The sequence below is a fragment of the Anser cygnoides genome, chromosome 1 (assembly GCF_040182565.1).
Source record: "Anser cygnoides isolate HZ-2024a breed goose chromosome 1, Taihu_goose_T2T_genome, whole genome shotgun sequence".
NCBI lineage: Eukaryota > Metazoa > Chordata > Aves > Anseriformes > Anatidae > Anser > Anser cygnoides.
In genome coordinates this window covers 167332395-167359340 of record NC_089873.1, presented here as the reverse complement: position 1 = coordinate 167359340, position 26946 = coordinate 167332395, and the positions used below count along the sequence as shown (strand labels likewise).

At 39.3% G+C, this 26946-nt stretch overlaps 1 long non-coding RNA gene across 1 annotated transcript; it reads right to left on the bottom strand.

Moving 5' to 3' along the window:
- Window positions 1-20620: 20620 nt before the first annotated feature.
- On the bottom strand, window positions 20621-24755 carry LOC136789757 (uncharacterized). The gene is made up of 4 exons (XR_010828683.1): window positions 24705-24755; window positions 22172-22225; window positions 21499-21549; window positions 20621-20922 (listed from the first exon to the last, which is right to left on the bottom strand). It is a non-coding gene; the product is annotated as an uncharacterized lncRNA (long non-coding RNA).
- Window positions 24756-26946: the final 2191 nt, after the last annotated feature.

Below are 26946 nucleotides of genomic sequence, written 5' to 3'. Positions count from 1 at the left end.
CCTATCTGTAAGATCAGCACTGAGCAAGGAGGGGAGGGAGGCATCTATGCCTCTGGCAACAGCCCTTACTGATTTTCCTTCTCCAGAAGGTAAGAAACTGCAGGAGGCAGTCATGCTGAGACGTCCCTTCCCACTCTCTGAAGAACAGAGTTTCTCTGTCACGTGAAAACTGGTTTCAGCAGGAGCCAAAATCACATCACATGCAGTGAAATAATTGATGCTCCACATAAGGCAGAGTGCCTCTGTGCCAGGACAACTCTAATCAAACCAGTCAGCTACTGGCTTTGGAATTAATCATTTGGTTTACTGGAAAGGGATAAATTAAAAGGTGCCTTTTGCAGCTTTTTCTAAAAGCTTCCCAAGTAGGAAACAGCATGATACTAGGGAGCAAGGAGATCAAGCTGTGGGATGGAAGAGTGTGAAGCAGGCGCTGGGAAATCACTCTATGCACACGGCTTAAAATAAAAGCTAGCTGCTGATGGAAGAACTATGAAAGTACTTGTTTTTAAAGAGAAGCCATTTTTGCACAATTAGAATATGGTCTTCATATTATTACCCAGCATGCAGCTCATAAAAATACCAGCTTTGAGTTTCAAAGTATTTCTTCAGGGGAGATATAGATGCACTGGGAGGAAGAAGGAGCAGATAAAAGAGCACAGCAAAGCCACTGAACCTACAGTTCCAGTTACATTTTGTGTCAGCAAATAATTTGCTTAAGCTGCAGACTGTCACAAACAGAGAACAAGTAAATGATTTATGCTGTACATAAAACTGCAAATGTATCACTCAAGTCCTATCTTTTTTATTAATATAAATACATAAATTTTACCTGTAGTTTCTGTCTAAGGAATCTATGGCATCCTTTGCTATCTCAGTGTTCTTCACATAAAAAGTACAGGAAACTAGTTATGAAGCATAATAATAGTGTAAAAATGGGAAATAATGTAAGTGTGATGAAAGAAATAGAATATGTTTGCAAGCTGAGCTAACACTCTCATAGCACCAGAATTAATTTTACAGAGATGTATATTCAAAGCATGAATTAAAACTTTATTTGTAATTCCATGAATGAACTTAATCACAAAATTGTGGGAGAAAAAAAAAAATCAGAAAAATTGAACTTTTCAAACTTTTGTTTTAAAAAGCCTTCAAAAGGTAATTATTTGTCCTTGAAGATGGAATATTTAAAAATATTCCCTTTTGTTGTGTCTGACTTTGCTTTCTGTGTTCTTCTAGCTACTAACTTTTGCATTATTGGGCATCTCTTATAACATCTCAGATGAGTGTTGCTTTTAAATCATACACAAAAAGAAGTAATTATTTGTCACTAGGTGACTAACTTTTACCAAAAAAAATAATCTTTTTCTTTAGTTCTCTCAGCTACGTTCTTTGGCTGTGCTTCAGAGAACAGCTGCCTATGATCTGAGCTGCAGGCTACACATTGCTAATCTCTGAATTTTGAACTTTAGCTTTTCCTCTTTGCTTCGAGCTGTTTCTGTTTCAGTCCTGGGTAAGTGGAATGAAACAAGAGCTTGAAACACTGGCCCAAAGTCCAGCACTCCACTTTTTAGCCATCTGTGAAACATTTCCTAATTTAAGCACCTGTTTAGGCCTTTTCACCCCTGTGTCATGATTTTATTGAAGACTTTCTAGTTTATCTATGGTGATATATCCCTGCTGTTACCCACCTGGAAACTTGTAGGAGAGCTTAACAATTGTGGCTTGCTCAAGCTTGGGACCTGTGCTTAACCCAGGAACTGAGCATTTCCCTACCCTGTAGTAAAGCAGAGCAGCACGGGGGCCCCATGTCGTGCTGATGGATGAGCAGTGGCCCTCTGTTGGTGGTTAAACCTTGTTCAAACGTATGGTCAAGAGACAGGGATCACCCTGCCAACTCCAAAGGTTTCCATCTGCGACCTTGAAATGGGTATAACTTCAAGCAGCAATTTATACCCACATGTGGACACATAGCATGTCTACATTCAGCAGCAGGGAAAAGCTAGCTACTGTCTCTACTCACTCTGCTTGGACACTCACTCTTTCCTTGTTTCTTGAACCTAACATAAGATCTGTCCCTGTAAGATATGAGAGTTAGGAGGCCAGCAGCTGCATTTCAAAAAGGAGCCAAAGCTGCCCTTTTCTGCTTGTTATCTTTTTTCTGAAATGAGAGTGGTTGGACTACAATGTTTTTGGTGGTGCTTGGATGCCTACGTAGCCATGTCTGTGTAGAAATATTTATCTGGCAAATAAACAAAGGGGAGGGGAAAGGAATAGAAAAATCAAAAGTATCCTTTTCTGAGTTTTTTCCAAGTCACGTGAAATTATTTTTCCTGACCAACAACAGCGATCAGGAGTAAAAAATAAATGGCTTAAGAGGATAGAAAAACAAAAGGTTAGATAACTGCTGTTCCATTTCCCATTCTCCTCCGCAGTCAAAATAAGAAAGACCTCTAGTTTTCTGAAAGATGGAGAGCTGTGAGATAATTTGGTAGGTCAAGAATTAAAGCTTTTAACAGTGTATTTGGACCCACTAGAAGATACCACAGAGTTTTCTGATGTAGTGATAGCTTTCTGTATGTTATATATCTGTGGTTAAATACACACATACTGTGTATACAGATGTAACAGCAAAAAATTCTAATACCAGGTGCATAAATAAATGTGTGTGATTGCACTGAAGAAGAAGAAAATAAAGGTGAGATCAAGTGGATAACTATTGTCTATCCATGTACATGCCGAGAAAATTGCCTGTTGCATGCCATAGCACTTTATCTTCCACTTACTGGGAACCTTGCAGTGGTTTGATTTCCTCATCCTATTCTTACATATGCAATTTCTTTAACCTCATTCGTGTGCTTCCAACGTGGCTGGTGAAGTTTCACTTTATGGAAGTGAAAGCAAAACAAGGTGTAAATGGAGTGAATGTGGTATAATCTGTCTGATAAATCTCCCAGAATATTACATCCCCACTGCCCAAGGCTCACCAGTCTCCAAAGAGTCACATCAGCTGCTTTGAATTCAGCCCCGTATATATAAGAATTGCTATGTGTTCTTGCATACCAGTACATCTTTTCAGTCTTGGGTTTGTTGTCGTAAGTCTACATAATTTAACTTGACTTTTTTGGCTTTCCAGTGTTGGAAACCTTACCGTGGAAAGAGTTGATTTTGAAAGTCACTGTAAAAAATGACTACATCAAAACAGAGAGGAGAACTCATCCTTTCTCTTATTTCAAGCTGCAGAACAGATAGCAGCTACGAAAAGCTGGGACTGATGCTTAGGCTTCCTTCTCTACTCTTTGGTTTACTCCTGTAAGTGGTAACTACATATTATTTACTTACACTGGGAAAATCCTCAGCTGATGCTGCTAGTCCTGTCCTGGGTGCAGGGTAAGAAGTGAGGCTGGAGCACAGCGTGCATCAGTGATCCCGGCCTTTACCTACAAGGGCAAAGGAAAACTGCTCTGCTGTCCTTTACAACACAAAGACGTCCAAGAAGAAAAATGTGCTCACAGGCAGTTCAGAAGAGAGGAGGCAGAACAGAAATGCTTTCTTTCCACAAACAGAGACATACTGCTAGCATTTAGAAAGGGCTTCTGGGCTTTGTAACAGCATTCTAGCTTCCTGGCCAAGCAGAACATGTTATCCATCTTCCAAGAAAGTATATAAATCTTCAGCCACTCTTCTCTTCTGGGAGTTTTCCAGATTCCAGTGTCTCTGTGTAGATGATCTTGCACAAAAACCTGAGGTTCATTTCCTAGTTATTTTGCGCTGTTTCGTATATATAATGTTACAGCAATCTGACTGAAAACTTTCAGTCTTTATCAGGAGGGAGAAGCTAGGCTGAGGCCAAAATTGGAAGAGAACACGGCTCATGAACCACTGAATGCACTTGTGACGAAAATATATTTGGCTTCACTAGACTTAATTCTTGTAGAAGCATACAAAGAGCTAGGAATAAATTCACTTTTGAGGTGTCTTCTGTGAATACCAAACTAAAAGCAATAGTAATTCATAACTAAATTTTTCATGTGAAAATATGATGCAAGCAAGTTTAGCCTCAGCTTTGTGTAGTGAGAACAACAATTTGAGTACTACATTTCCCTAAAATCAATGAGAACAATTTTAAGATTAGCACTGAAATCTCTGCTTCATCTTTATTGTTTTATTCATAAGTAGATTCAATAATGCACAACCTTCTTCAGCAGAGCAGCTTTTGGAGTAGTGGAAGACTAAGCTTACAAATCCAGTCCGTGAAGAGTATTCTCAGTCCAGATGACAGTGCACGAGATGCACCTAAATGCGGTCAGAGACAGTCCCACCGCTCACACAAAAACCCTCAAGTGTGTCTGAGCCAGCTAGCACAGGCACAGTAGCCATGGCAACATGAAAGTTAGCACAGTTTGCAAAATCTGCCCCGGACCTTGAGTGAATGCAAGGGTAGTGTTTAACCCATGCTGAATGTTATCCTACTGCTTCCAGACCCTAAACCAGTTTACACCTGGCTTAGCTCTGCACGGGTTTTTGTCTGTCAGGCGCTTCCATTTCTCTTGACGTATATCCAGGTCTCGAAGGGGAAAGACAGACGTGCAGCTGCTACAATGCTCCCTCCATGGGAGCAGGGAGTCCGTGATGCCCAGGAAGATCAGCAGTATCTCATCTGTGTAAGGAAGAGGGACTCACAGCTGCAGCCAAATACCCTGCATGAAAGCAAGGCTCCTGCACTCCTCAGCGTGAGACAGAAGGTCTTATGCCTGAAATTCTTTGCTGCCTTGCCTTGCCCTTTAGAGCAGTGGCACACAGCCTGCATGCAGCGTATGACTCTGAATGCACAGGCTTTGACTTTAAAATGTTATCCTGACCCTCCCTTACCTCTACAACCTCTATACTGCACTTTCTATTCCGATGCTCTCCACCTGCTGCCATTTCCTTTAACTGTACACCCACCTTCTCACTTTTACATCCTTTATCTCCTGTATCCTTCTTATGCTGTGTGCAGGTATGTCTGGCTCACTTTTGGTCCTCATCAGCAGCACCCTTCCCTGGATGCCACTGCTGCAGCATGGACCAAACATTTGGGGTTAAAAACAAAGAAGCTTTTTGTGAGCAAGTCTGGGCAAATCATCTGGGTGGAGGAGAAAGGTAATTTCCCTCTGAGCCACCAATCAACAGATGACCCGCTAATACCTGCCGGGGTGTAACCACCAAGATGCAGTTCTTCAAGAACACTTGTCACGTGAAGGAGGCAGGTGGAAATGCTTCAATAAAATATTTTCTAACTCCACTGAAGACAAAATTCATCGTGTTGCAGCTAGTGAAAAGCAACACCCTTAGATTACCAACTATTCGTCAAGGCTGGCCCCTGGGGGCTCCTTCAGGCTGAGAGCTGAGTTCAGCTGCCCGAGGTTTCGGAGAAAGAAACCTGCCCCAGGCTCTTAGAGCTGTTTCAAACAGAAATAGACAACTTTGTTTCTTCAGAATTACCCTTCCCCACAGCATAGCTGTTGCTCCTGTGGCCTATTGGCCCACTGGCACTTGCTGCCAGTGCTTTTGGGGGTTTCTGGGTTATTCTACATATAAACTATTTGTAGAACAAATATTGAAACATAAAGTACAAAGATCTTGCAAAGATTGTTAAGAGGTCTCCAGGAGGAGGTGGGACCATGAAAAGTTACATTATTAAGCTGAACAATAAAATTAAAACTCAAGTATCCAGCCCACCGTGCACCAAGCCTGAAATGCCAAGAGAGCTCATTCAGACACAGTAAAGAAAAAATGCATGGCTGATATTTTATTCTATTTGAATAGTAGAGCAGCAAAGAATAAAAAGCCAATATTTGTGCCTTTGTCAGAGACTCAGGAGGAGCCCAATATTGCCTTTCATTATGCTGACTTTATTCTGTCTGAATACAGAACAGACTTTATGCAGGTTTGCAAGAATATTTTTTTCCTGTGTCAAATGTGATCTGTCCTGGGAATTCTGTGTAAGCTTACATTAAAGAGATTCAGAAGAAAAAGAATGCCTTACTCTTCTTCCTGTCCTCCTGCCAACGACCACAGTTATGGTATTCCTAGGATAATGTAATTAATTATATGATATACTTTCATAGGCAAACGATAATTGATAAAAACTTTTCAGAAAAACTCATAGTCGTTTCTCTGCCAGTAGCAACACATTCATATATAGCAATGATGTGGGCAGTGTTTTCAAATCACATGGGGATTTTTGGATGGGAAAGAATGTTTAGTTAAAGAACAAGCAATTATACACAGCAGCAATATAAAATTGGATTACATTTTTTTCCAAGTGTAATCAGAGCCAAAACAAGTATACTTGAAAGATTTAGGAGCTTCTAAGACTGCAGTGTAAATTAGATTAATTCTTTTACCTTTTCTTCCGTGGATTATCCAAGGGCTTGCCAGAGCTCGCCAGACAATTTTGAGTTTCTGTACTAAAAATGGAAATGATTGTCATTGCCCTCCTATGCTGTTTTGCTACATATTATAAAGAAATTTAATGATTTAATATACTGAAGTTGTCAGGTCGTATCAGAAATGCAGGGAAGATTAGTTGTGAAAATTTTCATTAAATATAGGGAAGAGGAACTACTGTCTGTTACAGCAATTTTATTATTATTGCTGATCAGAAAAATAAGGTGTACTTAAACAGCACATCAAGACAGGAAATTTTAAGGCATTTGTTTCTCACTTCTTGTTCAAGGGACTCACGTGGTGAGGAGAGGCTACATCAGGAAAAGGAAGCACCATGACATGAACATCTTGAAGAGACTGTTCTTGCTGATGCAAAAGATTTCACTCTTTCATGCATGACCAGCTCAACAAAGATGTTTGACAGTCATGTTCCACAGAATGATGTGAAACATCAGACTATGATGTTCACTGGAAGCAAAACAGTTGAGATTCTCCAAAGCCTTTTCACTAAGCAGGTCAAGTTACCCCAGACCTGATTTGGCCACAAAATACAAGGATTTGGTTACAGTTTTAGTCAGGAAGATAACCTAATGCCTACAAATGTATATGTTATTGACTATAGAGCACCATTCACATGCAAAATGCACTTCTTATAAATATCTTTTGGTAACTACCATTAAATGATTGCAACGGTCAAAACACACAGTGAGACCTCTCCTTTCAAAATTGTTAAGCAAACTTTAAAAACTGTGGTGTTGCTTTTGAAGGCAGTTCTTCAGGGAAAGTATTAGGAAGTGGCTATGCAAAAGGTCCTCTGGCCCTGGTGCAAAAGAAGAAGCACAGCTGGTTGGTGGGTTCTGATAGATGTTCTGCGTTTATAGAGGTTCCTCTTTTTATTAGTCCAGGAAGCAAAAATAAAACTTTCACAGTACTGTGTCTAGTCTGACACTGCAGCTGAAAAAAATACTGATAATGAAATTTCCCATTTGGATTTCCAAACTTTAGGCTATTACAACATGATTTTCATGAAACTTTTTTTTCAGCCTATCATTCAATAGCAACAAACTTTGAAACTAAGAAATACTGATTTCTGTGAGGGATCCAGGAACATGAAGATATGCTACAACAGTTTTTAGGTGGAAAAGACTCTCCAGTTTCTTCAGTTTACCAGATTCCAAGGAAAATCTAATCCCCCAATGGATTATTAATTTAGATCAATAATAATATTTATGTAGCTAACTCTTCACTGTTACTAGGTGTCCACTGTTAAGTTTCTGCAGAGATCTTTATGTTAAACTTATTTGAATTCAGTCAGCCAGCAAAATTTGTGACACTGAGCATACTTCTCACTAAATTTGGGTTTTCCCCAAATCTCACTTCAAAGAAGCATCATGCTTTATGGTATTTCACAGTAGACATGAGATCCAGCATCCGGCTGATGGATGCATGGCTGGATCCAGGGCATGCAATTGAATTGCAGTGCTGTGAGGGCCACTGACCTCCACAGAGAAGCAGCTGATGGGAACTCCTAGCTGGGGATAAACGATGCAGTTTAATGCATATAGGAGTTTGGTCATGTCACTATGAGACTGAGCCAAGGAAGAAAAATTTTAACAAAACAAATTAACAAAGCAAAGGTCAAACAGTCTGTCAGAACAGATGTTAGAAGAGGCAGGAAATGTAAGTAAAAATCAAATGCAGATGTTCAAAGGAAACTTAAATGTTCTGAATGGCTTACGGACATAACATAGGAAAACCTGAAGGGCCAGCAATTAATAATTACAAAAAAAAAAGAAGTTAAAAACCTATATTTAATATCAAAAGTTAATTTGTATTTGTAAGGTATTTCAAATACTAGAAACTAGTGTTCACTAGAAACTAGAAATTTCAAGAGCATAAAATGTGGCAATTGATGTCATGACAGTAAATGGGTGGTCAGGTTCAGGAGACCATCGATACTGTCACAAATTGGAGAGCTGTCACAGTGCACAGCTCCAGCTTGATCAACAGCAGATGAGGGTAATGATGATTACAAAACTGGACCGTATCATGACAACAAGTCACATCTGGAAGCAATGGGTTTCACTGTTACTGTTCCCTGGTGAAAAGCAGAGAAACCTCCTGTTGCGAAGTGCCTTGGTTCCACTGCAGGGAGAACCACACGTAAAGTCACTTTATAAGATGCAGTATTTTCTTTATCCACTCTGGTCATCCAGGTCTGCTGGTCAACGTGTAGAGGGGAGCCCTTTCAGTCAGGGCAGGCGATTCAGCTCTTTACATTACCATTCAAGAAAGATACTGTATTAATCACCAACATTTTTACATCTTGCTCTTTAAAAAAAAAAAAAATATTTAGACATTTTTCCATCAGATAATGGCTTTCAACAGTTTACTTTGTTTTCCAAGTAGCTGAGATTAGACCCATGGTTTGTTGTGCCTCTAACTTAGATGATGTGGTCATCACTTTCCATTGTGAAAATGGATTGCTGTTTTTTCATAGATAGTTTTCATTCCTTTAAATAATAATAATAATAATAATAATAATAAACAATTACGGTAGTAATAGTAGCATCTGAAATAGCAGCTGATACCATCTCTGCAGGAAAGATCTCAACAATATAAAACTATATATTTTAAGTATATGATAGGATTCTGCAGAAAATAAAATTAGCTAGTGTTTAAAATCATCTATTAATGAGTTCTGTGCTGCTGAATATAAGATATCTATACAACACATTCAATACAAAAAACACTACCAAATCTTTCAAAAATGAAAAGCAATAAAAGTTCTGTATGCTCTCGGGAATTTTTGAATGTAAGGAACTTCTAAAGTATTGAATGTCCGTGTACATTATTTAACATATCTCATAAAACATATTGACATTAAAATAGTTTGGCATGATCTCTAAAACTTTCCACATTTCCTACAAATGAAGGCAGATATAAGTACATGGGTCAATGTATATCACGTGCTTTAATATGTCCCCTGTCCTGTCATCCTAGCAGCAAAATAGACATAATTATAATGGATTTCAGATTGTAGACACTCCCTGAATACCACAGAGACTAAAATCCTGTGTGAAGTTCCAGAATTTATTGTGAATTATCATAATAAATTCTGGAAGAGATTAAGGAACGAGGAAAGGAAAGACTGTGGGAATGAGCACAACGGCTGTTGTGCATGCAATGTCAGCCAAGAGGAGGCAAAGCCAAAGGCTTTGGGACACAGATCTTTCCTTTCCTGTTGTCTGGACATGAGGCTGCTGCTGGTCCCTGTTCCCAGGTCCAGCCCAGGAGCAAAGCTAAACATGTATTCCCAAAAGGAGCACATGTGCAGAAACATACACAGGGGCTCTCTGCTAGCTGGCACAGACCTATAGTCCATCCAGTATATGGTCTCTGACCTCCAGTCTCTCTCGTAACTGGCCTCTAGATTTATGGCCCCTTCAGCATCTAGACCTAGATCTCCCGGCCTACTCACCAGCTGGTTTGGCTTCAAGCTCACCAGGATCTCACACAGAGCAGAGAACACTGTTCAAGGAAAAATATTAGGAAATCAGACAACGATCAGATGGAACTCAGTGATCAGATACAAGGCTGCCCCAGAAAAACCTTCTTTATTCTTCTCTCCATACTCCTGTTTTTATTCCCCTTTTTTTCTTCCCTTCCTCCCCTTTTCTCCTTCTATTTTCCCTCACAATTAAACAGGTTTCTGCTAAATACTTTTCCCCACTACAGCTGTACTCAGATTTGGTATTTCTGGTGCAGTTACTTAGGTCATCTCTGCTTTACATGGTGTAAAGATGGGGTTACCGGGGCATTGCTGACCTTGCAGGACTGCTCTCCAGAAGATCTCTGATGCTCTTCATCTGTCTGTGACATTCATCCATTTCTAATGTAACCTCACTCCAATTGCTGGTGAGACCCATCCATCCCTTATGACACTGTTGGTCACTTTTGGCAGCTTCACAGCCAGTTCCTTGTTATTCTGAGTAAGATCTCATGTCTTCTTTTGTAGTTCCTCATGTTGCATTCAGGTACCTCCACCTCTGGCCAGGGTAAAGCCATCTTCCTGCATGCTTTATCAATATCTTAAGTCTTTAGCAATAAATGTCTTTAGCAATAAAGTGGCAGTCCTGGACCTATTTAGTGAGGGCTCCTCCCATTCACGTGGTCTAAATTCTGTAGGATTTCAAACATGAATGACCAAACAATGAATCTAAATTAACCTTACCTTCACAGTAAAAAATCATAGATACAACATTGTGGTTAGAAAATAATAAAGAAACCTGGTTAACTCCAGGATCAAGAGGGAAATTAAGGCTTCTGGAAGACCTTCTCAATCGCTATTTTCCAAACAGCCATGCCTTTAATAAAATAGCATTTCCAATGGAGTACAAACTGTCTGAATGATTTGAAAATACAAAAATAATGCCAGAAAATAGACCCTAAAACTGCTATGTATACATCAGAATAGTCTTGAATAATAAAGGTAAGGTTTTCACTTTTCTTCTTCTCTTACTCACATACATTTTCCAAAGTACAGGACATATACATTGTCTGCTGACTTTAAAATATTCAAAAGGAATTGACTGACTGCTCAGCCTATCCCAAAATGTGCTTAATGCAACCAAATTTGATTTCTTTTTGCTTTGATTTCTCTATATTTCATTGATGAAATTCTTACACAGTAGAATCCCAAATGCAATCTGAAAGTAAAATATATGTAATGACAAAAATATCTGTAGACCATTCAATTATAGAATTGCATAGGATTTTTAAAAATACAGATGAACAAATATATTTGCAAATTTATCTAATAGCCTTCTGGAAAAAGATTCCTGTTTACCTTCGCACTTACCACACATTTTATCATACCGCATGCATATTATTAAGTCCCAAAATGTTCTTCAGTGAGATTGACTTGCTAAACTGAATCAGTTTTGTTTAGATCAAATGGGAGTGCTCTGCGTCATCTAAGCCAGAGCTTCCATGACAGGGAAGATGGTGGCATCACGTACCCTTCTGTAGTAATTATGTGCAAGCCACAGTTGCATCAAATTGCAATGCAACTGCAGACTACTGTGATGTGAAGTTCAGAAATCCTTAGTGGAAAAATTCACTCATGAAACAAATGAATAGCTATTATGTAAGTGTGAAATAACAGCATTAACAGCGAATACTCATCTCTTCTCAGAAACAGTGCAAGTTAAATGTAAAAACATTTAGTTGCAAAGCAGAAAAACTCACATACAGCATGACAAAACATTTCCAAGCAGCTCATCAGCTCTAGTTCTTCAGCTGATGGTAAACATATGGAGGAAACTAAGCTTCAACGCAAATGAAGCCTGAAGATTGAAAAGCTATGAGATATACCATGTATTTAAATAAAAATATTTCTAAAACCATCATTTTAGTATAACTCAGAGAATATTTTCTGCAACTGCAGTGGATTTCTAAGTAAAAGCCTCTGCTGAAAACTCTCTTGCCCAGAGACTTCCCTGCCTGAAGTGCCCTCATTTTTGGCAGTATTCTGGCAAGGGCCCCAGCTGTGCCACATACCACCACAGATGCCACAAGTCACTCGCCGCAGGCCAGGCAACTCTCTTTCCATCGTTGTACCCAGGACTGCTCTTCTGCACTGTTCACACCCAATTAACCCACTGTGTTCCTTCAGCTTGCATCTGTTTCTGCATGTTAGCATGGGATGGGGAAACCATGCCTGGCCACAGGCACCTGGGTCCATTGCTTTACCCATTGCACCTGGGTGTAGCAAGTGACATAAGGTAAAACAGCCCCACACACTCAGCTTGCCCCAAAACGGTGAGACAGGGCACAGTGTTGGAAGCTGTGGTCTCTCTGCATGTGGTCTAGATCCAAGCACTCCTCCAAAGCAGGAGCCTCCACAAATGCCATCTTTGCATCCTTTCTGTACCATCCTCTACATTGGCATAGTGGAGAAGGGGGAGTGCAAGGCACCCTGGTACTCCTCGATGGCCTTCAGTTGCTGTGATGCCATGAGCTGAAAGACATGTCACCAAGGTCACACTCTTTATCCCAGCAAGGGCCAAGGTCCTTACAATACTCCCGTACAAAACACAGACCAGCAGAAAATAGGTTCCTGTAGCTCTTCTACAGGAAGAACTTCTTGGTGTCCATGCCTCGTATTTGCATCTAAACCAGAAGCCATACAAGAATCTTAACATTTTCCTTACCAAGGGAACTGGACAATTCACCCTCAGATTGGACAGTCCTGGCAGGTCCACAGATAAGGATCAAGTGAAAGACAGACAACACACACACGAACCTTTTCAGGCCACAGAATAAAACACATCATATAGTTTTTGGCCCTAAGTTATGCAAAACCTCATCAGTGAAGGCTGTCCAAATTACTCCTCAAGAGCTAAGAAAAGGCTGACTTCCCTGCCACAAATCCTAATCTAAAATCCATAAATACACAGGTGTTCCTATGGACCTTTGGGTCTGTTCCTTTTATGTTCCTTTTATGTCCATACAAAAGGATAGGAGTTCTTGTTCCTGTATGGTCTTCTGGGAATGGGTGCCTGCTTCAGACAAGGCTGAAGGTGGTCTTGGGAATCTCCCATTTTAGTGAAGAAGACATACTGGCTTAGGAGAGACATCACAGCAGTCATCAAAAGCCTCTCCAATTGCCAGTACAGGTGGGAGGAAAAGATGCATCTCTCTTACTCCTCTGCTAGACAAATGTCATTCCTTTTAATCACTGTAATCTGGCAGGCTGCAATGTTCTTCTAAGATTATTTCTAGGCACTTTGAACCAGAAATAATACATACAAAATAGTAATGAAATCTGCAAGGGCACACAATGGGCCCCAGGGCTGAGTGTTTAACAGTGTGGATGTGGTCATGTTACTGCAGTGCACGGTAGTAGCCCTATCCACATCCCACTTGGCCTGCAAACTCAGACTCACTGTCTGGAGCAATTGCATTTGTCAGTATGGATGTAGCCCTGCGCTAGACAGGTGAATTCTCCATTTCTCTATTTCTATTTTTCTATTCATATATGTGTCTACCACCGTTTTAGAGAATCACAGAATCACAGAATATTCTCAGCTGGAAGAGACCTATGATGATCATCAAGTCCAACTCCTAGCTCCACACGGCAACCTAAGATTTAAACCATGTATCTAAGAGGATTGTCCAAATACTTCTTGAACACCAGCAGGACTGGGGCCATGACCACTTACTTTCTCGGGGAGCCTGTTCCAGTGCTTGACCACCCTCTCAGTGAAGATTTTTTTCTGACATCCAACCTGAATTTCCCCTGATGCAACTTTAAGCCATTCCCTCACATCCTATCATCAGTCACCATAGACATAGACGAGAGCAGAGCCTTGCTTTCCAATCCCTCCATGAGGAAGCTGTAGACAGCAGTGAGGTCACCCCTCAGTCTTCTCTTCTCTAAGCTGAACAAAACAACCCTCTAGTCCTTTCACCATCTTTGTTGCCCTCCTTTGGACGCATTCTGATCTTTTTATATCTTATATTGTTGAGACTGAACACAGTACTCAAGATGAGGCCACACCAATGCTGAATATAGTAGGAGTTCTTTTGACTGGTTAGCTATACTACGCTTAATGTATCCCAGGATATGATTTGTCCTTTTGGCCTCCAGGACGTATTGTTGATTCATATTGATCAATCAAACTCGCAGATCACTCTCTGCAGGGCTGTAATCCAGCCACATATCCCTCAGTCTATATGTTCATCCATGGTTACACTGTCCTAGGTGCAGAATCCAGCACTTGCCCTCGTTAAATTTCAGATGACTGGTGATTGCCCAACTCTCTAGATTAGTCAAGATCTCTCTGCAAGGCTTTTCCACCCTCAAGGGAATCAACAGCTCCTTCTATTTTAGTATCATCCACAAACTTACTTAGTGTGCAGCCAACTCTTGTATTTGGGTCACTGAAAAATACATTGAAGAGAACTGGTCCTAATATTGATCCATAGGGAAAACCACTAGTGAATGGCCACCAGCCTGATGTTACCCTATTTACTACAACTATTTAGAGCTCAACCCTTCACCCTATGTAGTGTGTACATGTCTAGCTCTATAATGGACATTTTTCTCCATACTGTGAGAGACAGTATCAAAAGCTTTGCCACACACACACCTCTCCCTTCCCCTTCTTTCTCCCCCCCCTCCCCCGTCAAAAATTAAATAAATAAATAAATCCACTGTCTTCCCTTGTCATAAAAGGGTGTTAAGGTAGTAAGGCATGACTTTCCCTTCATGAATCCATGTTGGTTTTGACCAATGACTGTATTGTCTTTCAAGTGTTTTTCAGTAACTCCTAGAATAATCATCTCCGTGATTTTACCAGGCACTTAAGTGAGATTGACAGACCTGTAATTAAAGTATCCTCTTTCTTGACTTTCCTAGAAATTGGAATAACGTTAGCAAGCTTCTAGACAACTGGGACCTCTCCAGATTCCCAAGACCATTGATAAATAACAAAGAGAGGTCTTGCAATAATATTGGCCAACTCTTTTAATATCCTGGGATTAATCCTATTGGACCCGATAGATTTATCTGCATTGAGTTGCAGCAGCAAATCCCACACAATTTCAATGTCATCTGGGAGTTTATCACTGCCTTAGTTGCTGTCCTCCAACTCAGGGCTCTACGGGTCACAGAACCTATAATTGGTGTTAAAGGCCAAGGTGAAGAAGGCATTAAATGTCTCTGCTTTATCTTCATCCCTGTTTGTGATGTGACCAACCTCATCAAGTAAAGGATCAATGTTTTCGTTAGTCTTTCTTTTGTTGTTAACATACTTTTAAAAAGCCTTTTTTTGTTATCCACCACTGTACTGGCCATCTCGAACTCCAGTTGAGTTTTGACTATAAGAATTTTCTCCCTTCAAGGGCAAACATCATCTCTGTAGTCTCATTTGGGAGTTCATGGAGTATTTAAGACCTTTAGACAGAGCAGACAAATGCAGGGCAGCATTTATATCAGGCCTGCAGGTGCTGCCTGTGATGAAACAGACAGTGGTTACTCCTCCTTTGCCTTCTAGGGCCTAACGCCCAGAGGAGGACATATGGAACCCCCCCGTCCTCAGCCACTCAGCCAGAGGGATTTGGAACCTTCCACGAGGCTATCAACATAAAGATCAGTAATCAGAATTATAGCAGGCTGTGCTCCTGGCACCAACCCCAGTGATGTAGTGCTTGTGCAACAGGTGGCAGCCCGCTGGCAGTGGTCAGTGTCACTGCAGGGTCAGCAACATGGCCAGCCCAGGAAAAGTGTCTCCTGGCTGCCACAAAGACAAAAGATTGACAGCGTTGGTCTGAGGCAGGGGTTGCCCATGGCAATGGAAAGTGGCTCCCTTTGTTCTCTTGCAATCTCCTGTTATGGTGGCAGGCCTAGAAAGGGGCACAAAGAGACCATGGCACCCTCCTGTCCATGCCCTCTTCAGCCACGCAGCTGAAGATTCCTGTAGGCACCTACAAAGTCAGTCCAACAGGGAAGGACAGAAGGCATTCTGTAGGGTGATGGTTGGACCAGATGGTCTTGAAGGTCTTTTCCCACCTTAATGATTCTATAATTCTATATGGGTTCCACACAGACCTCACAACAAGGGCATTTGTTGTCAGGCTCACAGCTAGAATGTTTTGAGTTCTATCTCTTGTAATTTTCATCTAAGGCCATCAAAAAGCATTTCACTACCTTACATGCTTTCTCTTAGAAAACCATTAACCTTGGAATTTCTTACAGAATATAAGTAGAGAGAATCTAAAGGATCTTACCTTTTTAACTCTAGTACACATAAATAATAATTCTGTTGCAGCCAACTGGAAGATAATATTTTAAAGGTATGAGAAGAGAATCAGGACTAGAGGCCCAACATCTGTGTTACTTGCTACTTTTGGTGTTGACTCATTCGTTAATCCTTCAGTATGAAGCTTTAAATCCAACAGAAACTTCACAAGCCAAACTATTTCATTATTATTGTAGTATCAACTAACCAAAATTCCACTATTCTGAAGCATGCAAAAGAATATGATATTAAAAGGTAGGTTTTAACAAAACATTAACATCTCTAACCAGCTGAGTTTCCACAGCATCTTTGATTTTAATTGGATTTCATGTAATTTGTTTGCCTACATTTCAGGCATCACTGGGCTATAGCTAGTGAATGGAAAATTAAACTGCCTTCTCTAATACCCGAAATTCTTCCCCAGATGGACAGTTTGAAAGGAATGGAACATGCACTGACTTCAAAATATTATAAAAATTACTGCAGTCATAATGGGGTATCCACTTCACAAGTTCTATAGTTCTACACCAAGCCAAGTACAGCCAGAACAGCTCATTATATTCTACATCCAGATGTACCTGCAGGAACATGCCTCACTTTTCTCATCACAGCCATATAAAGAATTTCTGTTAACAATAAAGCATTTTAAGAGGTTCCTCACAAATTTTGACAGTCAAGATAAAAACTGAACTTTCTACATCTTTGCCTTTTTCCTTGCTTCATCTAATCTTATACCAATTCACTTTTATGTTAAAACTTAGTGGTGAAAGAGCTTTACTTTATCTACAGCTGCATTCTCACAGTTGAGGTTTTATTTTTTTTTCTCTTATGAGCAATTCTGATATTATAATAGAGGTATTCACAACCCAAGGGTCCCCTCCTAGAAATCTGCTAATCAGCTTTGTGAAGGCTTGGGTATTTTTCTTCCCTGTGAAAGATTTCTTATTTGAATACTGCTAAATCATCTAACTGAAAATGATTTATAAATTAGTTTTGCAAAACAAAGTCTTTGCCTCTAGAAAAGACTGAATTGCTGCAGGTTACAAATATTTTCAGGAGAACACTACCTAATGCATTAATACAGTCTTCATTTTAAACCTTTATTCAAATGATATCATTTGAATATAATGTCATACTGCAAATATAGGACACACTTTATTTCAGGAAGCACATTTATATTGTTTTAGTAAAGACCTGTCTAATACAAGTTTGTGGCCTTTCTAGTTATAATAAAAAAAAATTATTTTCTTAAACAAGAAAGTAAAACCAAAATGCCACATTTTTTCATACGTGTTATATCTTATTTTCACATATGCAAGTGCCAAAAGAACTCTTAATCCCTTTTGCAGTGGTTTTATTTTAGACAACAGGCTTGCTTGTCTCCCCATTTTGTCTCAAATATTTTCCTATTGTATCTCCTAGAGACAGACTGATTGATGGGTTCTCATATCATAATCTGTCAAATTTGAACCTGTTCAATTTGACCTCTAATTTTAAACATCACTGAGCTAGAAGGGACTACAGGTAGTCATTAGGCCATGCCTGGCCTTACACTTAGATCAAGCATATCTAAGTTTTCTTTGTGTACGTTGGTCTAAACTATTCAGCAAGGCCTCCACTTTTAGTGGCACAACCAGTAGCCTACCAACACTTTCCTATCTTTATACATAAGCAAATTTTTCCAGATATTAAATGGAATCTTCTCTCTATTCCTTTTTATATCCCCCATGGATATAAGGGATAAAATGCCTTATTCTCTGCAACACTTTCACATATTTGACTGTTGTCTTCATAGCCCTCCTCTCTTCATGATTAAATAAATTCTTCAGTCTTTCCATGTAGGCAATGTTTTGAGTGTCTGTGATCACTCTAACTCCTTTCACCTGAACTGGTTAGTTGCCTTTATTTAAATGCAATGCCCAGTACTGGATACTACTGGTTAGTTGCCTTTATTTAAATGCAATGCCCAGTACTGGATACTACTCTGTAACTTTACCAATAACAAGCAGAGAGAAAATATTTTATACCTTGCACACTGTATTGACTGAACAGACAGGAACGACATTTGCCTTTCTCCCTTTGTGTCTTAGGTTCACCTTTTGATCCAGTGCAGACCCAAGCTCCTTTCCTAAAGTTTTGCTATTTAACTAGACTTTTTCTTACCCATATGTGTCCAGTTGATTTCTCCTTTTGATTTCTCCAGTTGATTTCTCCTGCCCATGAATAATACATTATAGTTGTCCCTGTTCAATTTCACCTTCCTATTTTCAAGCTACTTATTCATTTTTTCAAGGTTATTTTGAATTCTATGTTCTCATCATGCCTCCCAGCTCTATGTCATTCAAAAATTGAACAGGTGTATTCTTCAGACAGTTGAGAAAAAACTGAACCCAGCAAGACTGAAGAAACATCTCATGTGGAGAAACATGTGGAACCATACTAGACACATTTGCCTTTTTGACACAAATCACTGATCATTATTTCATGGTTTATGAAATCTATCCAACCCTTCTGTATCCAAACTCTCAGTGCTTTATATACGTTCCCAATTTTTTATATGATACTGTATCAAAAACCCTACTAAAGTCAAGATAAATGGCATTTATGTCCTCAAATCTTATTGTACTTCTGCAGAAGTAAATCACGTGAATTGGATAATTTTGTGTTGGCTGCTACTCACATCACATCCTTGTTGTCTTCTAGGTGCTAAGAAACAACTTGTTTCATCAGTTGTCCAAACATTTTCTGACAGAATAAATTAAGTTAGCGACTGAATCGTAAGCCCAGTCTTCCTTTCTCCTGGCTTGTTCTTCAAGAGCATTTCAAGATGTTTCCTGCCCATCTCTTGCTCTCAAGTACAACATTAATACCTAATATTTCATCATGCAGTCCTTAAATTTCCCCATTACAGAACTCACAAGCCCTTGCTGACTTGAAAAACTAATATTTAAATTGTTCCTTTCCCATAGCTGAGGTCTTTCTTTTTGTCACTGCTATTAAGTATAATACTCCACAACTGCAATTGATCAGTCTTGTACAGACCAAGACAAAAAAGTTACTACAAAATCTGACCTTCTGAATATCATCCAACAATAGCTTTTCCTCTCTACTGAACAGCTTACCAACTCACCCTTTCCTTCACCTTCTCTCTGTTACAATTGTATTTCTAAATTGATTGATATCCCTTGGCAGATGCATCTTGTTTTGAGCATTGGCTTTTCAAAATTTCGTTCCTATATGTTCATGTTATATTTATCACTCATCCTCAGTAGCCTGACCTAGTTTCTACTTCCAGCGTGATTTTTTCTTGTGTTTAAGGTTCATGCACAGTTCATGCTTTACTCAAGCTGATCTCTTACCACATTTTCTTTCTTTTCTCCACAGTAGGATAGTATATACCTGTGGATGTGTATTATGTAGTTGTGCGTATTACTTTTTAGGATCTAACGCTTCAATAGTATTTTTGTTTACATAAGATCTTGCTTACCGATTCTGAGAATTTGTTGAAATCTACCTTCTATGACTCAGTTGTTGTTCCTCCTTCTTGTCCTGAATGATCATGAATCCTTTTTTTCATGGACACTCTTAATGGACCTTCCAGCCTCAAATTTTCATCCATTCCTCACAACTGCCAAGGAATATAGTATAATATCCCCATCATTTGCTTTCTTTACTTCTTGAATCAGAAATATTTTCCCTGAAGCAATCCAAAAGTCTTCTGAGCAATCTGCTGCATTTCTTTCCCAGAAGACATTCTTCTTTATCCGCAGTTATGTTATGCTGAATATAAAAATCCTTATGAAATATCATTTATCATTTTTTCCCTCCTTCCTTTTCTCAAGCAACAAACCTTGGAAATAGGATGTAACTTAAAGTTATATCTTGCATTCAGAGACCATTTTGGAGAACAATTGATTATGTCTAGCTGATGTTTTGACACGCATACAAAGGTCAGCTTCAAGATAGCTTCAGTCATTGACAATGCAACCCAGAGCATATGAGATCCTGTAAGGGCATTCTATATGCTGCTATTAGGGCATACAGCACTAGGAGGCGAATATGTCAGTCAGTAAGTCTAGATGGTCCATTTGCTTGCTCACAGTCAGCCTGGGGTTTGCCTACAAGGCCTGAATGCTGGAAATCAGTGGATCTGGGACTATGCCAGGCTGCTGGCTGCTCTTATAGGTCCTGTTTAAACTAACAATAATCTCACTGAGTGACACGTAAGGGGGAATACTGGGGAGACTGCTCAAGTAAAAGCAAGCTTTACTGAACACAGCTGGAAGTTACCCAGGAAGCAAAATATAGTTCTTAATATCAAAATCCCAAAATATAAATCTAGGTAATTATGCTATTTTGAGTGCTATAAGCAGAAAGATAAACAATATAAAAATAGAGTAATTCTAAGACACTAAACATAAATTTCTGCATTTTATTTAAACAAGATTTTTATTTAAACAAGATTTTTATTTAAACAAGATTAATTTTATAGTCCATAAAAACAGAGCATAGGAATATAACAGCAATCTTGTGAGATTAGATCTGTCATGTACCAGCAACAAGAGAAATGTCCATAGCAGAAGCAGATGTGGAAGTTCTCATTTCAAGTCAAATAAATTCTGATCAAACATAATACAGATGGTAGAATGTAAAGCTTGCAAGCCGAAGTTGGATCCTGAGCAGACTCCTTGCATGAAGTGACATAAACACAGTGTATGATGTAACACTGGATTTTGATGGGTGTAAGGGTTTTAATAACATGAATTTGAAATAATCCCATCACAGGCTTACCAAAAGGCCACAGATAAAGAACCAGATAAGGTATTTCAATGGAAGGCAGTAATATCTGTCAAGTATACACAATGATGAAGGGTCTTCTTTTTGTTACTATATAGGTGGCAAAAGTGGATCTTAAAACAGGGGCAAGAATAACCCTATCAGATAATACCTAAAGCTCATATTAGTGTCTTAGAATTTCAATTTTCATTCATAAAATAAATGTTTAGGTATGCTGATGTGAAAAATGCTTTCAAATGTAACTTGAATGTAAACATTATCTTGATTTCTGTCTACATCTATAAAGATCTGAAATTCTTAGATATAAAAAGAACAAGTAGACCCATATATCATAATTAGGTCTTCCTTCCAATAATGCCAAATCAATCTTTTTGACCTTCATCTTCTACATTTTAGATAAATTATGTGAAGATTTTTAGATCATAGCTACCTTTAGGGGAATACATTCTTAAGAGAATATAACTACCTGCACCATAAAGCATAGAAGCCTCGCCCATCCTCTTCAGGGTAAATGAACCTAGCAGGAACAGAACAATGATGAAGATGCAAGAGGTGAGCTAATATTTTCCAGAAGTTACTTAAAGCAGCTCAGCAGTAAATACTAAGTATATGCACATACCTTAATGATGGAAGTATTAGCTTAGTGCTAAAATAACCTCCAGAATAAAATGGCTCCATTCTGTACTAACACAGGGAAATGTCTTCTTGGAGGTGCCACAAGGAATTTATAACGTTAGTCGTTAGCTTAGACTTAACTAAGTCAGCTAAGGATGATTTCCATCAGTAGGATTCTCCTTCCTCTAGTTGCACTAATTCCTTACATGGTGTAAGGAATTCAGTTACGTGTTTTATCATGGGGCTCAGACTGTAAATTCTGAAGTGCCAGCATTCATAGACACTTGGTGTCTCTGACATGGATTTCTGGTACTTTAAAGGTCTCTGCACAGGATTAGGGTGTATCAAAACAACTACTGGGGGATGAAAGATTTATAAAGACTATCTTTATGTGAGACGAGAATGTAATGGAACTTACTTAACCAGTTACATGTTATTGGGGTGACGGAGGATTTCCTGTCCTTACAGATATCCCCTGGTGTTATTGTCAGGGGAAGAAATTGAAGTAAAATTGTTGTCCTAACCTCAAATAGCTAAGATGTCCCTCGTTCTGGTTTATGAGGCCTCTTCTTTTCCCTCTGTGACACAGAATAGCTACTGGTTAGACATTTTAGTCTCTTGGAACCAATTTGAATCATGAGCACGGAGCACTCCTATATTGTGAACCATTTCTAAAGGTCTCCAAAAGTGCTGAAAAGTGGTGTTATCAGTACAGTTTATAATTTGAGAAACCTGTAGCAGATCCAGCTTCTTACTGTTTTTGTAAAGCTACCGGAATCACACCTTAGTTCTCAAGATTAGATTCGCTCAGTTGCTATACTTCTTCTGCACTGATAAGAAAACTTCTCATCTCCACTGAGAGTCCTAAGCACCTCAGTAAACTTTCTTTTTTAGATTTATGCCTTAAGCACAATAAAATACATATGGTTTATGGCAAGAGTAGAAAGAAAAGAGCAATATATGACCATCTAATTGGAGAAATAGCAAGCAGCTTTGGCTGAAAAGGCCATAAGATGCATAGCAAAAAGCAATAATCCACAGGTAAACCAGCTAAACACAAGAAACAAAGAGTATAGGTGAGCAGGTAGAGTGCAGGTGTAAACTGTCCCTTGATTAGATATTATGTCAAAATACTTTCCTATCAAGGAACATAGACCAAATTGAGCCTTCTGTATCCAGAACCACACACATTTGACAAGTGCTTAAAAGTGGCTTGATAAGCAGGAAACCAAATGAAGCCCTGGTGAATTATAGAGGGATATCTTCCCCCTAGCCTGTCCCACACCCCAGCATTTCTCCACATCCCTACTGCACCCCAATGAAACAAGAGTCTGCTAAGCTCTCCTCCAGCCTTCAGCTTTCTGCTATCTGGGGAATTAGTCTCGGCCTCCTTTTCATTCAGACATCAGTGTTCATTACAAGGGTAGCAATATCATTGCCTTTGAAACTCCTGCCTATCTTCCAATTTGGCTAAAGGTAAGTCAATAGGCCCAGAAGTTAGCAGGGGAAGGTGGTGTCTAAGAAACTGTATTTTTTGTCTCTTAAAAAATATTTAAAAAGAGATTAATTGTCCACTAAATATATTGACATTCCTAATATCACAGATAACGAGAGTATTTTGTACACAGGTGATGCTTGCAGTACAGAATGAAGGAATATTTTGGCACTGTCCAGGGATGGTTGCCCTCAGGTAATGTATTGTTGGAAAATCTTGCTGTCTGTTATTAAAAAGCAGAACCTTTCAGAGTTCCAGGACTTCATGTTGCCTGATCTGATCTTATAGGCTGAGAAAAAATGAAGTTTTACGTACACAGAAATAATTATAAGAGACGTTTGAAATGCCAAAGGAGATTTTAGTACAGACAGACAAGCAGCACGGAGATAGTCAAAAGTATGTGATAAATATGATATGCCATGCCACATATAAAGATAAAGGAGCTATCCTGTATAAAAAGAGTTCTGTCTTTTTATTTTGTGAGATTTGGTTGTATCTAATGGATAAGGATCTGTTGGATCTGTCATCCTTAAGTAAATAAACCAGCAACAGAAGGAAGTAGGTGTTTTTGAAGATGTCCAAAAAGAGCTCCAATTCACCAAATGTAAGCACTTAATTAACGACACTAATGAATTTTAAAATCCAACTCAGATGGTCTGGATCTCACCTTGGAGGCTTTCAAAAGCACCTAACTCTTCTCCTGTAACTAGGTAGAGAATTTAGTTATTATAAAAATGTTATATTTGAAAATGTTATATGTATGTGTATATAATATAGAAATAGATTATGGGGATCATTAGGCACTTAGAATAAAGACACAAGTACCATGATAAATCAGTCTCCACCCACTGTCCTTCTTTTGGGAAAGCAGAATTAAAGAAGAATTTTTAAGAGAAAATGAAAACAAGAAGCTAGAAACACAGTAGCACACAATAATGTTTCATTATATTATTTCTAAAATTTCATATCACTCATGATATCTGCAGGAAAGCAAAAATGAAAGTAAAATAAATACCTCTCCAATGCTGAAGACTGATAAATGGGGTCTCTATTAAAGACAATGTCATTTGCATATTCTTTATTTGAGGGTTGCAAAACATCTCATCTCTTCCTCCATCTCCATGTAAAAGAGCTCCCTAAAGCTTTTCCTAATAAGCTCCCAAAGCTTCAGCTAAGTTTTATATACAAAAAGAAAGATTACTCTCATGCAGTAGTGCTATCTTACACAATCAAAGGAAGAGCTGACAAACAACCACTGTTCCTTGAGGCAGTTTCTGTAGTGGAAAATAAATGCTTGGTCTGAACTCAACTATATGGAAGTAATGCCAAAAATGAAGTAACTCCTGGCTCTAAAGACACTGAGGCTCACTAGAAAACTTCCACAGGCTTTGGCTTACATTGTAATTTATTTTCCAGTGATTCTGTAGAGACTAAATCGCTGAACTGACATTTAGGAAATGGATTTGGTTTCCTGTTCCTGGCACAGATTACCTATAAGACCCTGGATCAGTCATAGTGCAATACTGTAAAACATAAAATGATTTCTTTGAGTGCATACATACCAACACTGGAATATTAGCCTGGAGGATAGAGATGGCACCGCTTTTAAGGCTGAAAGAGGAAAAATCATAACTTGAAGTAATACAAAATGTATACACACAAATTAGTGACAGTTGATAAAATTATTAAATAAATGATTCCCAGTCCATAAAAAGATTTTGAGCCTCTTGAACCATCTATGAAACAATAAAAAACTGATTTCTGTTTGAAAGTACCTAACAAGAAGAAAATAATAACAGAAGCTTCTGATCAAATTTAGACCTAAAAGGTTAGTACACATTTTAGCCATGTTATTTATAAATGGTTATTCATGGAAAAAAAACATACATAGATGTTCTATGAGAGTTTAAAACATGTATTCTACACCTTAAAATTAGGGATTTGATGCAGAAAATATCTGACATACAGTATGTCAGACCAGCTAATAAATGTTTCTTCTGGATTTTAAGTGGTGTGGATCTCTTTCTATTGTAGTTTATTCATCTTTGAAACTCTGTGGAATTAGGCAACATAAAGTCATTTTTAGATGTTATCATTATGCTGTTTGTAAGAAATGGTCCAGCAATTCGTGCCACTAAGGGGTTTTGAAGGGTTAACATTGAGGCCTGGGTTTAGGCGAGAAGAGAACAAAGGGATTTCTTCGGAGAAAAACTGCTGACTTTGCACGAATGTGCAGTAACTTCTGACAGCCGGCCAAGAGACCACTAGATAAGGAGGAAGAATATGAGCCTCCCTGTCCGAGCGGCCCCCGAGAAACTAACAGAGACTGATAAGCAGGCGCACCTGGGAGGACTTCGGATTCGGGAAACCAATTATAATAACCCTGCCTCTTCTAGAAGTAGTAATGAATATGTATTAGCCTAGGAGCATAAAAACCAGCCGCCTTACGTAACAGGTGTGCGTCCCGGTGGAGCAGAGACTCCCGGCGCACCCAGCGCTGTTTGCTTGCCTCTATTCGTTTAATAAATTGTAAACTCTGATTGTAATCCTATTTGGGACTCAGTCATTTATAACAATTGGGGGCTCGTCCGGGATGGTCTTGGTTCCTGAATTCTGACTTGATCTAGGAGGGGCGCCCCCACCATTTGGTGGCTCCTGTTCGAGTCAGGTCAGGGCTAATGCCATCTTGAACCTGAATAAGGGCAAGCAAAGATTTAGATTTTTTTATGAGCTCCCTTTGCCGGCTGCAGCACTATATTTTGCCCGTAATTCTGCGCGCGAAGATCCGAACGAAGACGACGGAGTCGTAAGTATTTAAGGCGTATACCGTTCGGTTGGGTGGGTTTCGGTTGCCTGTGTGTGTGAGAGTGTGACTGAGACGGAACGTAGTTCCGAAGCGATTGTGGAGGTCTTCTAACCGCGGTTCCAATCTCCCGCGAGGGACTTGGCCGGTGAAGGACCGAAGCGATTCCTATAGGATTCGTGGGTGGGTGATAGGTCCTAAACCCCCTGCAAGACACTCTCACTAAGGCAACCAAGGGCTGTAGGAATTGCCACAGTAAAATTCCTAGATGGGTCAGACAAAATTGAAGACCCGGGACCAGAGAAAAGGGAGCAAATTACCAGACATACCACCAGAAAGTCCATTAGGGATAATGATTAGAAATTGGAACGATAGGGGCCCCAGAAAAGGGAAAAAGTAAATTAAAAATGGTTCAGTATTGTATGACAGAATGGCCAAAGGAGCCTTTAAGACCACATGTCTTTTGGCCCGTTTTCGGATCCTTTGAAGACTGGGTTTGCCAGGCCTTAAATATACATGTTAATTCAAAGGAACCTTTTAGCCAGGAGGAAAGTGATTATGCAGGATTATGGATCAGGATCTCACGTCCTTTTCCAGCCTCAATATTTACACTAAAAGCAGACGAGAAGTTTGACGAAGAAGAGAACAAAAAAATAAAAAAGAAAAAAAAAAGGAAAAAGAAAAAGATGATGAATGGGAGTCATTGGATAACCTACCACCTCTATATCCTAACAATCCACCCCCGGTGGTGCATCTTGTAATCCTGTTTTGTTCTTAAATGTTTTGACTGTGTCAAGGAGGAAGGTGGGAGCATTATCTAAGTAACAGTTTAGAAGTTTGTGTATATTCGCGGTGGTGTTCGGTCAGTTTCCCAAGTATCGGGGGAGCGGGGCTGACTGATTATCAAAGTGGTAGAACGGAGAGTCGCTTCTTTGGTGGTTCGGGCCTGAGCTCTGGGAATTTGGTAAGAAGGGGGAGAGCGAATTTATTTAGGCCTCAGT